Raw genomic sequence first — 11,579 nt, forward strand, 5'->3', positions numbered from 1 at the left:
TGACCCTGTCGCTGTCCTTGATGCCGTTGAAGTCCCCACACAGCCCGCAGGTCTGGTTCCTGTACTGCTCATCGATCGCCACCTGCAGGGCGAGAGGAGGCTCTGCGGTCAGCAGGGCACCCAGAGAGGGTGCCTCTGTCTGCTGCTGGGTCGATACCTGCAGTGGCCACCAGGCGGCAGCAGCGAGCAGCTTGACCTCACTGCAGAGCAGCTGTACTGAACAGCAGCAGACCGTGACCACGTCTGTTCCCATCGATCTCAACCTCCTGCTGGTGAGTCAAGGGAAGGGCGAGGCGCTGGACCACAGCGCCGATCCCATCGAGAGAGACAGGTTACAGAGACAGTGAGAGGAGGGTCTGGAAAGAGCTGTGAGTGATGTTCCTGAATCTGTGAGGCCGGTGCGTACCGAGAGAGCGTCCTTCCAGTCCCACTGCAGCTCCAGCCCCAGTCTGGCCGTCACCCTCAGGGACTCCCCGCTCCTCTCAGCCAGCACTCCTCCCTGGATGAAGGGCAGAGGCACCCTGGTGCACAAGGGAGTGAGGTCAGAGCCACACATTGGCACACACTGGGGTGCAGGTCAGAACCACACATTGACACACACTGGGGTGCAGGTCAGAACCACACATTGTCACACACTGGGATACAGGTCAGAACCACACATTGTCACACACTGGGATACAGGTCAGAACCGCACATTGTCACACACTTTGGTAACAGGTCAGAACCACATATGTACACACACACTGGTGTACAGTTCAGAACCATGCATCTGTCACATACTGGGGTACAGGGTAGAACCACATATGTACACACACTGGGTTACAGGTCAGAGCCACACATTGACACAACACTGGGGTACAGGTCAGAACCACACATACTGTAGATACCACTGGGGTACAGGTCAGAACCACACATTGACACAAACTGGGGTGCAGGTCAGAACCACACATTATCACACACTGGGATACAGTTCAGAACCACACATTGTCACACACTGGGGTACAGGTCACAACCACACATTGTCACACACTGGGGTACAGGTCAGAGCCACAGTGACACATATTGGGACAGAGGTCAGAGCCACATTGTTGTCACAGACTAGGGTATAGGTCAGAACCACTTGGTGGTACACACTTGAACAGAGGTCAGTTACACACACTGAGACAGAGATCAGAACAACGTTTTGACACACTCTGAAACACAGGTCAGAATCATACATAAAATCTCTGGGAAATAGGTCAGAACCACACATTGACACACTCAGCTGCATCATGACTCTACAGTCTGCAGTAACTTCTGCGAGTTCCAGACTCACAGCTCGCCATTGACAGAGACTGTTTCCCTGCGCAGCTCCAGAACCATGCCCTCCAGCTTCATGGTGACCTGGCTAATGGCGGAGTCACTGGGGGTCACATTCCTGCGGATCTGGATGTTGAAGTGCTCATAGGCAGCACGGCAGTGGGACGCCAGCACGTAGTTACAGGGGCCCGGGAGCTGATAGAGCTCCCCGTCAAACATGCGGTAGTGATGTCTGCCCCAGGTGCTGCACACTCCCCGGGGATGAGCTGAGACACACAGAGAGAGAGAGCATCACCTGAGCTGGAGATACTGGAGACACTCAGTCCAGCTCCTCTGTAACTTCACACTAACACTCCCTCATCAGAGCTGTAGATACTGTAGACACTCAGTCCAGCTCCTCTGTAACTTCACACTAACACTCCCTCATCAGAGCTGTAGATACTGTAGACACTCAGTCCAGCTCCTCTGTAACTTCACACTAACACCCTCATCAGAGCTGGAGATACTGTAGACACTCAGTCCAGCTCATCTGTAACTTCACACTAACACTCCCTCATCAGAGCTGGAGATCCTGTAGACACTCAGTCCAGCTCATCTGTAACTTCACACTAACACTCCCTCATCAGAGCTGTAGATACTGTAGACACTCAGTCCAGCTCATCTGTAACTTCACACTAACACTCCCTCATCAGAGCTGTAGATACAGTAGAGACACTCAGTCCAGCTCCTCTATAACTTCACACTAACACTCCCTCATCAGAGCTGTAGATACAATAGAGACACTCAGTCCAGCTCATCTGTAACTTTACACTAACACTCCCTCATCAGAGCTGGAGATACTGTAGACACTCAGTCCAGCTCATCTGTAACTTCACACTAACACTCCCTCATCAGAGCTGGAGATACTGTAGACACTCAGTCCAGCTCATCTGTAACTTCACACTAACACTCCCTCATCAGAGCTGGAGATACTGTAGACACTCAGTCCAGCTCCTCTGTAACTTCACACTAACACTCCCTCATCAGAGCTGTAGATACTGTAGACACTCAGTCCAGCTCCTCTGTAACTTCACACTAACACTCCCTCATCAGACCTGTAGATACTTTAGACACTCAGTCCAGCTCCTCTCTAACTTCACACTAACACTCCCTCATCAGAGCTGGAGATACTGTAGACACTCAGTCCAGCTCATCTGTAACTTCACACTAACACTCCCTCATCAGAGCTGTAGATACTGTAGAGACACTCAGTCCAGCTCCTCTGTAACTTCACACTAACAGTCTCTCATCAGAGCTGGAGATACTGTAGAGACACTCAGTCCAGCTCCTCTGTAACTTCACACTAACACTCCCTCATCAGAGGTGTAGATACTCAGTCCAGCTCATCTACTATTTCGGTTCAGAGACTCTTACTTACCCACAACACCAGGAAGCACTTGTATGGTGGGGACAAGAGGAATGTTGTTTCTTATCAGAATCGGATTGATTTTTGGTGGTTCTTTAAAAAAATAAAAAACAAGAGTTAGTGTGATTTTCCTATCAGGTTAAGACAGCAGGAACTGTAAAGAGTTCTTGTACATGAAATCTCTGCTTAGAGAGAAATGACAAGAGGCCAGCTGGCCTGTATTGTACTGAGCACTCTAGAGGTTTCATTCCTATCTGATCAGTCCTGCCTTGTCTGGCTGTGAACTCCCAGCTGTCCTGTATGGCTGTTGATGAGGTGCAGCAGGATAAGGACAGCCATGTTCACCTCAAGGACAGGACAGCTTCTCCCCAGACAGCCCTGAGCCAGCGCCAGCGGGCAGCGAGACCTCAGAGAGGAGCAGAGCACGATCTCACCTTCCACTGCAGCTGCGAGAGCCACACTCGCCATCCACACCACCGCCCAGACCATCATCTTCCTCGGGGTCGCTCTGGAGACTGGTGCCGTGAAGGTGCTGCTCTTCCCTTTATAGCCCCAGGCTCCGGGTTCGTGGCCCCTGAGGGTGGACAGGAGGGGCAGGCTGACAAACAGGCAAACAGAATTACAGCCGATCAGCAAACAGATTTCCCAGAGCCGGACTCACGCACTGTTAGCACAGGAGGGCTGGGATTTACTGGAGCTTCTGTATGTTCTTCGGCTCTCACTGTGACATCAACAAGAGAAGAGTCGGCCCCTACGTGACTGGGGGTCCTCTGCTGATGTTCTGGGGTCACCCTATGATCCGGAGACAGTTGGACTCCGAGTGAGAAGGGGACGACTGTGGACACTGAATGAGCTGAGACAGAAATGTGGCTTAATGATCCGATTCTAGAGTCGGAGAAGAGCTGGTTGAAGCTACAATGAAGTTTACTGCAGTGTTCTGTACATACTCTTCATCACCTGTGATAGACATACTCTTCATCACCTGTGATAGACATACTCTTCACCGCCAGTGATGGGCGTGCTCTTCATTGCCTTTGACAGACATGCTCTTCATCCCCATGATGTAAATACTCTTCCTCTCCTGTGATGGGCGTACTCTTCCTCCTCCATGACGTGCAGTGACCACTAGCAGACCCCCTCTCAGGGATCTCCATGTCAGCGCTGGATCTCTGCTCTGAACAGACAGTCGTCCCTCACAGGGAGCTGAGATTCCCCTCCTGTCCTCTCAGCTCAGAGAACGTGTGAATTTCAGTAACGCTGATCACTCATGCTGTATTTTCTACCTACAATCTCAAATTCAGGAGTTTTCTGTTCATTTTAAGTGGGCAAAATGCAATCTGCATTATATTTCTAATCCAAACACAGTTTGAGCAGTGCTTGTGCGTACAGACATGTGAATGAACAATTAGCTCTTAATTCCCCAGGCTCTGGAGCAGGACTGGACACGCAGCACAGACTGGCACTGAAATCTGATCGAACTCCTTCACTAATTACAGTAACTCGTTACTGTAGCTGTGATGTCCGCATGAGGAGTTGCTCAAGGGCGGACAGGCGGTCCCCTGCTGACCGCTGGCCTGGTCAGTGTGTGGCCGAGCTGCCCTGTGGGGCTGTATTCTGCCTTGTGTGCTCAGGATCGCAGCAGTGCTGCAGCTCTGCTCCAGGCCACTCCCTGGCCTTGCTAATCCCCTGCCCTGGCCCAGCCCAGGACCAGGATGTGGTAAACCGCTTCTTCTGCCCTCACAGTGGGGCTCCTGACCAGACCGCAGCGCTCTGACCCTCAGAGGACACTGCTCGCAGCCCGTCAGATGGACGAAGTGGTGAGGACTGTGTGTCTGAGATCCTGGACCCTCCAGAGCCCAGTAAGACCACAGGCCCAGCCCTCCACTCTCTCAGCCAGGCCCCTGAGGGCCACTTCAGCCCTGCTGTATAGGAATACAGGGGCCACGTGTAACGTCCTTAATGTGCGCCCTAAAACATGGACGTTAGGTGGGAGTTATTTCCCAAATGAAATAGGCTTAGTGGGGTCCGGGAGGATGTTAATATTCCCCTGAGGCTCGTGTGCGACACATTTCTCCACAAGAATCACAGTGTTTGAACAGTAAGAGAGACCAGGACCTGCCAACACAATTTCACAAGTCCATTCACGTGTTCCAGTAGAAACAGAGCGCTGTACTGACCGGTTACATTGAGCACGGAAGTCTAATTTAACTTTGATCTGAAACATTTTAGAAACACTCAGAATTGGAAAATTAACAATTTTGTGTGTTTTAAGCCATGGACAACATTTTATAACATTACGTTCATTTCAACATTTAACTTAAAAACCACCATCGAACACAAACTCAGTTGAGACAGAAGTTCCTTCTTTTTCAACCAGAACCTGATCAGGTGGGTCCCAGACTTCTTAACACACAGCTCTGACATTCCCTACACGTCCCCTGGGTCACCACAGGGCTGTGATTCACCTCCTGCTCTACATTCTGTACACTAATAAGCATCAGAGCAAACACACAGATGTCTCGTATAAGTCTGTTGAAGACACAGCCCTGATCAGCTTGTTAAAATACCCAGAAAACCATGGGCCCATTCTAAATGATTTGAATCAATGTTCTCTTTGAAGTTAAATGTCTTGACAAGAAAGATACATTTTAGGAGAGATGTAAGACCCCTACTGAACCTGCTGCAATAGTTGTCATAAATTGTCAACAATTGTTTGTTTCGTAGGAAACCCAGCTAATTCAAGATAAACAGAACTAATTTTACTCTTTTCTATAAGTTATGTATTGAAAGCGTCTTTACATTCTATCTCTCTTGCTGGTTTGGCGACATCAGTATTGTTAATTATAATCAGTTGGGTAAATCAGTGCAAATCAGTCGGTTAGTGTTAAAGTCATGGGAACATCAGAAAGGAAGGCTCCTTTCTCTCTTTCTAATAATTGAGTAGCGATAATATGTTTGTGCTCATACTTGAGCTGTTTTCTCCAATAGAACATTTTACTTTTCATCCAATGAGTCCTCATTATTCAAACAGGGAGTCTCTACCAGTCCTGTTCCTGGACCCTTGTAGTGCCTGTGGTGGGGAAAGGAGGCAGGAGATGTTCAGGTTGGGGTTACAGTCTTGCTGCAGTGTCTGTGCTCATGGGACTGGGAGATGCACCAGACTATCAGGTAAAGCTGATGGGTGTCACGCCCGACATCCCTCCCTAGAGGGCACTCCACAACTCCCATTATTGTCCTTGTGGTTAAGCTCCCCAGGTGTGCCCTCTTGTCTGTATTATTTAAAGACCAGCTCCTCCAGTCCTCGGGGCTCATCATCAGGGTCAGGATGTCGCGAGGCCTGCCTGGCACCAGGAAACCCTACGTCTGTCTCCTGGGGGCACAGGTGTCCCCGACACCTCCCACTCCCTGAGCCCGGGGTCTGGAGGGTCTCGCCCCGTCCCCCCTGGACCTCGTGTTTTGTCTGTCCGTGTGTTCTCCCCTCCCGGGGGTTTTAACCTTGTCTTGTCCCAGGATGGATCACTCGTCGCTGGACCCTCGGACTGGGCCCTGACCTGCCTTTGACCTGTTTGGATTTGGATGCTATTCCTTGTCTCCCCCGCTCACTGTCTCACGGACCGTCACTATTATTTTGTGCACTATTGAACCCCTGTGTGTTTCCTTTCACCACGCCTCCTGTCTCCTCCAGCTCTTACCACATCGCACAGGGTCTCCTACAAGACCCGACACGGATCTCAGTCCGTGTTCGTGACAATGGGCTGTGATGGGGCAGGATGGTGTCACCTCCACGTTTTTTTTTTATTTTGACTGAAGCTCAAGTGCAGAACCGTCCACAGAGAAGGCTACAGCACTGGCTTTACAGAACTGATGGGGGCCAATAAGCAGGACTTCAGTCTTGTCACAGTTTAGATAGAGGAAAGTTTGAGTCATCCATCCATGCTAGAGATGCAATTAGAGAGAACAGGGACAGCCACATCAGGGTCAGATTTAGTATGGATGGAGATTCAGTTAAACTCAATTCAAGCTTTATTGTTCCCTAGGGGAAATTAGTTGTGTAGCACAGTCAAACACAACACAATGACAAATACACATTATCAAAGGGAAGAGAATACAGTAGTGTTACAGGACATAAGAAACAAGAGACAAAGTAGTTCAGGTGGGTAGCTGCGTCAGCATGCGTAGGCTGCAAAGGAACAAGTAATAGGTTTATTCCATGCTGAAAAAAAGAAGAAAGAGAACACAACGTTTCGGCCGTGGAGCCTTCTTCAGGTGTGACAAAGTAGTCACTTTGCGTTGCTTAAGAGTGTGATTACAGTGAGGATGAAAGATTTCCTGAGTCTGCTGGTTTTACACCTGGGGGCACAGAGGCATCTCCCAGCTGGGAGAAGTGAATTCACAATGGAGGGGTGAGACACACACTCCCTGATGCTTTTGGCTTTCTTAGTCACCCTCTGTCTGTAAAGGATACTTCAGTTGATTTGATTATTCCTGATTATTTTGCCCCTGATATTCCCTAATTGACCAGCCTGTTACAGTTACCTGTACTCATGTTGCCACACCAGCAAGTGAAGCAGGATGTGAAGACACTTTCAGTGAATGATTTGTAGAGAAGTTTAAGAATAGTTTTATCTGCCTTAAAGTACCTGGGTTTCCTAAGAAAGAAGAGTCTCTGTTGGCCTTTTTTAGAGATCGTGTCACAACATTTGTCCCATCATTTGTCTCTGAAGTGACATCGGAGTGAGAAGGACCGTGCACACCTCTACTGCTACTGCTGAATTATACACGTCATCATATATCTATAATATAACAACTAACACTCTTTATATAAAGTTTTACTTTGCATTTTTGGATTACGCCGACTGCAGTGAGAACGTTTTTCAGTTTTTCGGTTTTCAGCAACCAGCTTAGGCATTCGGCGTCATCGACGATTTCAACAGGCTGCCCATCAGTTGTAGTGGGTTGAGGGGGTGTGGTCTTTTTCCTACAATCAATAACCAGTTCCTTCGTTTGTGAAACATTTAAGTTTAGGGAGAACTCGCTGCACCAGTTAGTAAAATCATTAAGGATGGGCCCATGATGGTATTCTGTGTCCTTTAATAAACTGACCAGGGCTGTGTCATCAGCAAACTTCATGAGGTGTCTGTCTGTGTATCTGCTTATGCGATCACTGGTGTACAAAATGTACAGCAGAGGGGACAAGACGCAGCCCTGTAGTGATCCACTTGATGTGTAGCGAATGTCAGATAAGCACTTCCCCAGTCTGGCCTGTCACAGTCGTAATCCCTCCTCTTGGGGGCGCTCCATCCCTTTCGTATTCTGGTTGATTATGTGCACCTGCCCTCTGTTTGTCTCCTTGTTCAAGCCTGGCGCTCCCACTATTCCTGACTCAGCACTGGGAGATGGACGCCCAGAAGCTCGTCTACCAGCAGGTCCAGGAGAGACCCGACGGCACAGGATTCGTCACAGCGTCCTGACCGTCTGAGTCCGGGGCTCGGAGCGCCTGGCCTCGTCATCCTGGTTTTATTCCCTGTCCATACCGTCTGCACAGGGTCCTGAACGGTGCTAAGCGGGAGCCTGGACCAGCTCCTGTAACAGACCTGTTGAGACCTGTTAGTTAGGAAGTCTAGCACCCAGCTCATCAAGTTCTCATTCAGACTGAAGTGCAGTACTTTCTACTGTTTCTGCGCAAGCAACAGTGGGTGTATTGTGATGAAAGTGGAGGAGAAGTCAACAAATAAAATCCTTTCAAAGGTCCCTGGTTGGTCCAGGTGTTGATAGACCAGATTTAATGTGTGTTTTGCATCGTCTACTCCCCTCCTGTCCCTGTGTGCAAACTGCAGGGGGTCGATGAGGGCTTGTGTGCTCTTTGTGATGTGCTGCTTCACTATTCTCTCAAGAGCTTTCACTGGGAGAGATGTGAGGGCAACCGGCCTGTAGCTGTTAAGGCCACTAGGCTGGGCAGTTTTAGGAACAGGAATAATGATGGATTTCTGCCACAGAGAGGGAATGATCTGTAAGTTTAAGGACATCTGGAAGAGAAAACTAAACATATCGCAAAGCTGATCTGCACAAGATTGTAGGACCTACCACACACACTATCTGGACGTGCACTTTTCCTTATATAAGTTTCCTTAAAGGTCTACGTACCTCTGCTGTGTCAATTTAAAAACAGCCTCTCCAGATCCAGGGTGAATAGCACTACGAGCTGAGCTGGTTGTAGATTTCAACTCAACGGCGGTATAAAACACATTCAGATCATTGGCCAGCTGTTGCCCATCCACACCATTTAACAGGGTACAGTGCTGCCACTACGCTTCTGAGGGATATTGGCCATGATTTTAATGCCCTGCCATACCATCCTGGTGTCACCTGTTGTCATGGTGTTCTCTATTTTCACCCTATACTGTTCCTTAGCTTTCTTGATCTCCCTTTTCACCTCTCTCTGCACTTCCTTCCAGAGCTGGGCGTCCCCTTGAGAAAAAGCCTGTTTCTCTTGTAGGAGGACATGATGCAGGCTTTGTGATATCCAGGGTTTGTTATTGGGAAAAGCCTTTCACGAGGAATGACAACACCCAGGATGAAAGCGTCATGGAGCGAAACTGTGGCTTAACCCGCTTGGCTGAGGGCTCCTGGCCAGAGGACAAGGCTCTTCTGGGGGGTCCTGGTCTCCCACTGGGACCCCAAACCACCAATGCAGAATTCTGAAGCGTGGAGGAGGGGAGAGGAACACGTGGTGTGAACTGTGGGTCATCGCAGAGCTCGAATAACAGCTGGGGGAGTGTTTGTTTAGGGTCACTGCTTGTAAAGAAGGAAGGCCTCCGAAGACCTGGGCGAGCTGCTTATTAAAACACATCCGCATTGAGCAGCAAGGAGGCAGCCTTGAGCTGGAAGAGACGTCCTCAGTAGCTCCGGATTCGCGAGAACTTGGTAAACGGGAAAGGAAGTCACTGGCGTTATTAAATTGACTAAAAATGGCGGTGTTATCTGATTGGATAAGGGCCCGAGTTTCCAACTGTACCCCCAAAAGCAGCAGTGGAAATTGGAGACTCGTCTGCTGTATTGGTAGTGTGAATAGACTGGGGGACGGAGGTAACCGGCAGCGTCTCGGCCTCCTGTAACCATTGGATTTGATAAGAGTCTCCTGGGCAGACAGGGTGAGTGTGTAACGCTGAGACGTATACACCTGCTGACGTGTGACCTCCTGGTATCCGAGGCAGAGTTAAGTATAAGGGACTAACGGCTCGGATTCTTACGGACTCTGGAACAGGACTGAACGCGCTGTTGACCGCTCAGCGACTCCATGTGGGCACCGTGGAGAGGAAAACAAAACCTCCGGTTGAGAGAAGACAAACCTCTGGGGGTCCCGGCCCAATGGATGCCCCTCCTCCAGGCAGCGAATGGTTTGAGTGTGGCTCGGCCCTGTAGTGCTGCAGCTGAGAAGACGCTGGACTGACCCAGAAGCCGGTGTGGCCTGGAAAGCGGAGCGAGAGCAGGACTGGAGCGGAGGAGCTGGCATCAGCAGCAGAGCAGAACGAGAGGAATGAACCCGGGGCCGAATGGGACCCCGGGGATAGAGACACCAATGAGTCGGGGGCACCAGTAGGACCTACCTGTACGGATATCAAGCTTTGGGAGCAGCAGAGGACGAGAGAGATAGACCTGAGGCTGAACTGGACACCGGGGACCAAGACACAACGAGACGAGGACACGAGACATAAGGGCTGAATTGGACAGAAACACGAATGTGACAGGGGCGCAAGACACAGGACAACTGCTGACTGGGTCAGAGGTAGGACGCCGGACAGACCCGGGGCCAAGGAGACGGCCGCAGTAGCCGTGGAGACAGGAACCCTTGGACACGAGAGGCAGTTAAACACACAGGAGAAAAGTGAGATTAAAAGGACATGGAGGAAGAACAGAGGGGGCTTGAGATTCGGAGGGGTGAGTTTAGACGCGATGAGGAAGACCAATACAGACCGCTGAATGAAGAAACGCAGGGAGACTGCAGAATGGACGGTCGTGGTATTTCAGGGCTCAGAGGCTGCGTCCTGCTATGAGCTGGGCAGCAGCGTGCCGAAGAGCCAGGTTATTTATTACTCTCCGAAGTTCAGAGCTCTATTTATCTCTTGCTTCATGGTGAAACAGGTTTGTGGGAAGCTGGGGAAATGCACCTGTGTTGCGCTTTTCTCTTCCCTGCTCGTGGTCCAGGCTTAGAGAATGAATGCGACTCACGTTAGCAGTGCGGGTGGCGAATGGGAAATCAGCAGCATCTTTTTTAAACCAGAGCCCGGGTCTGAGGACGCGAGGGCGGCTGCACTCAGGGTTCGCGCCGGACTGGAGTGTGGCGGTGCTGATGACGTCATCAGGAGACGCGGACGTTTACCGGGAGCGCTGGATACGTTAAGTATATCTTTGATAAGAGAATGTGTTATATTCCTAAATATAAGCCCTGAACGAAAGCTGTTTAAACGTGGTCTAGTGACGTTGTGCCACTGTCCGGGTGATAACAGGAGGACAGGTGTCGAATGGGAGGGTTGCGAACGTGCTGGCGAATGCGCGTTTGCCGAGAGCAGCTCATTTCAAAACACAACAGGAGAGGTAAGCGGACAGTTGAACGCCAGGGGTTGGACAGGACGGGGGGACAACGGCGGGTCTCGGTCTGGGGAAAGACACGAGCTGCAGGTGTTGGAAAGCGACGAAGAGTCAGATCGATGGCCAGCTGGTACGCGGAGGAGGAGGAAGTCTGACTCCTGGCTGAGATCGACTGAGCATCGGAGCAGCAAACGGGAAACTGATTGAAGGTTCAGGCAGCGTCTTATACTGTCTGTGCGAGACAGCGGGGCTCATGCAAGAGAGAGAGATGGGGAGCTCGTAGGTA

This window comes from Lepisosteus oculatus, chromosome 21 (genome assembly GCF_040954835.1).
Source record: "Lepisosteus oculatus isolate fLepOcu1 chromosome 21, fLepOcu1.hap2, whole genome shotgun sequence".
Classification (NCBI taxonomy): Eukaryota; Metazoa; Chordata; class Actinopteri; order Semionotiformes; family Lepisosteidae; genus Lepisosteus; species Lepisosteus oculatus.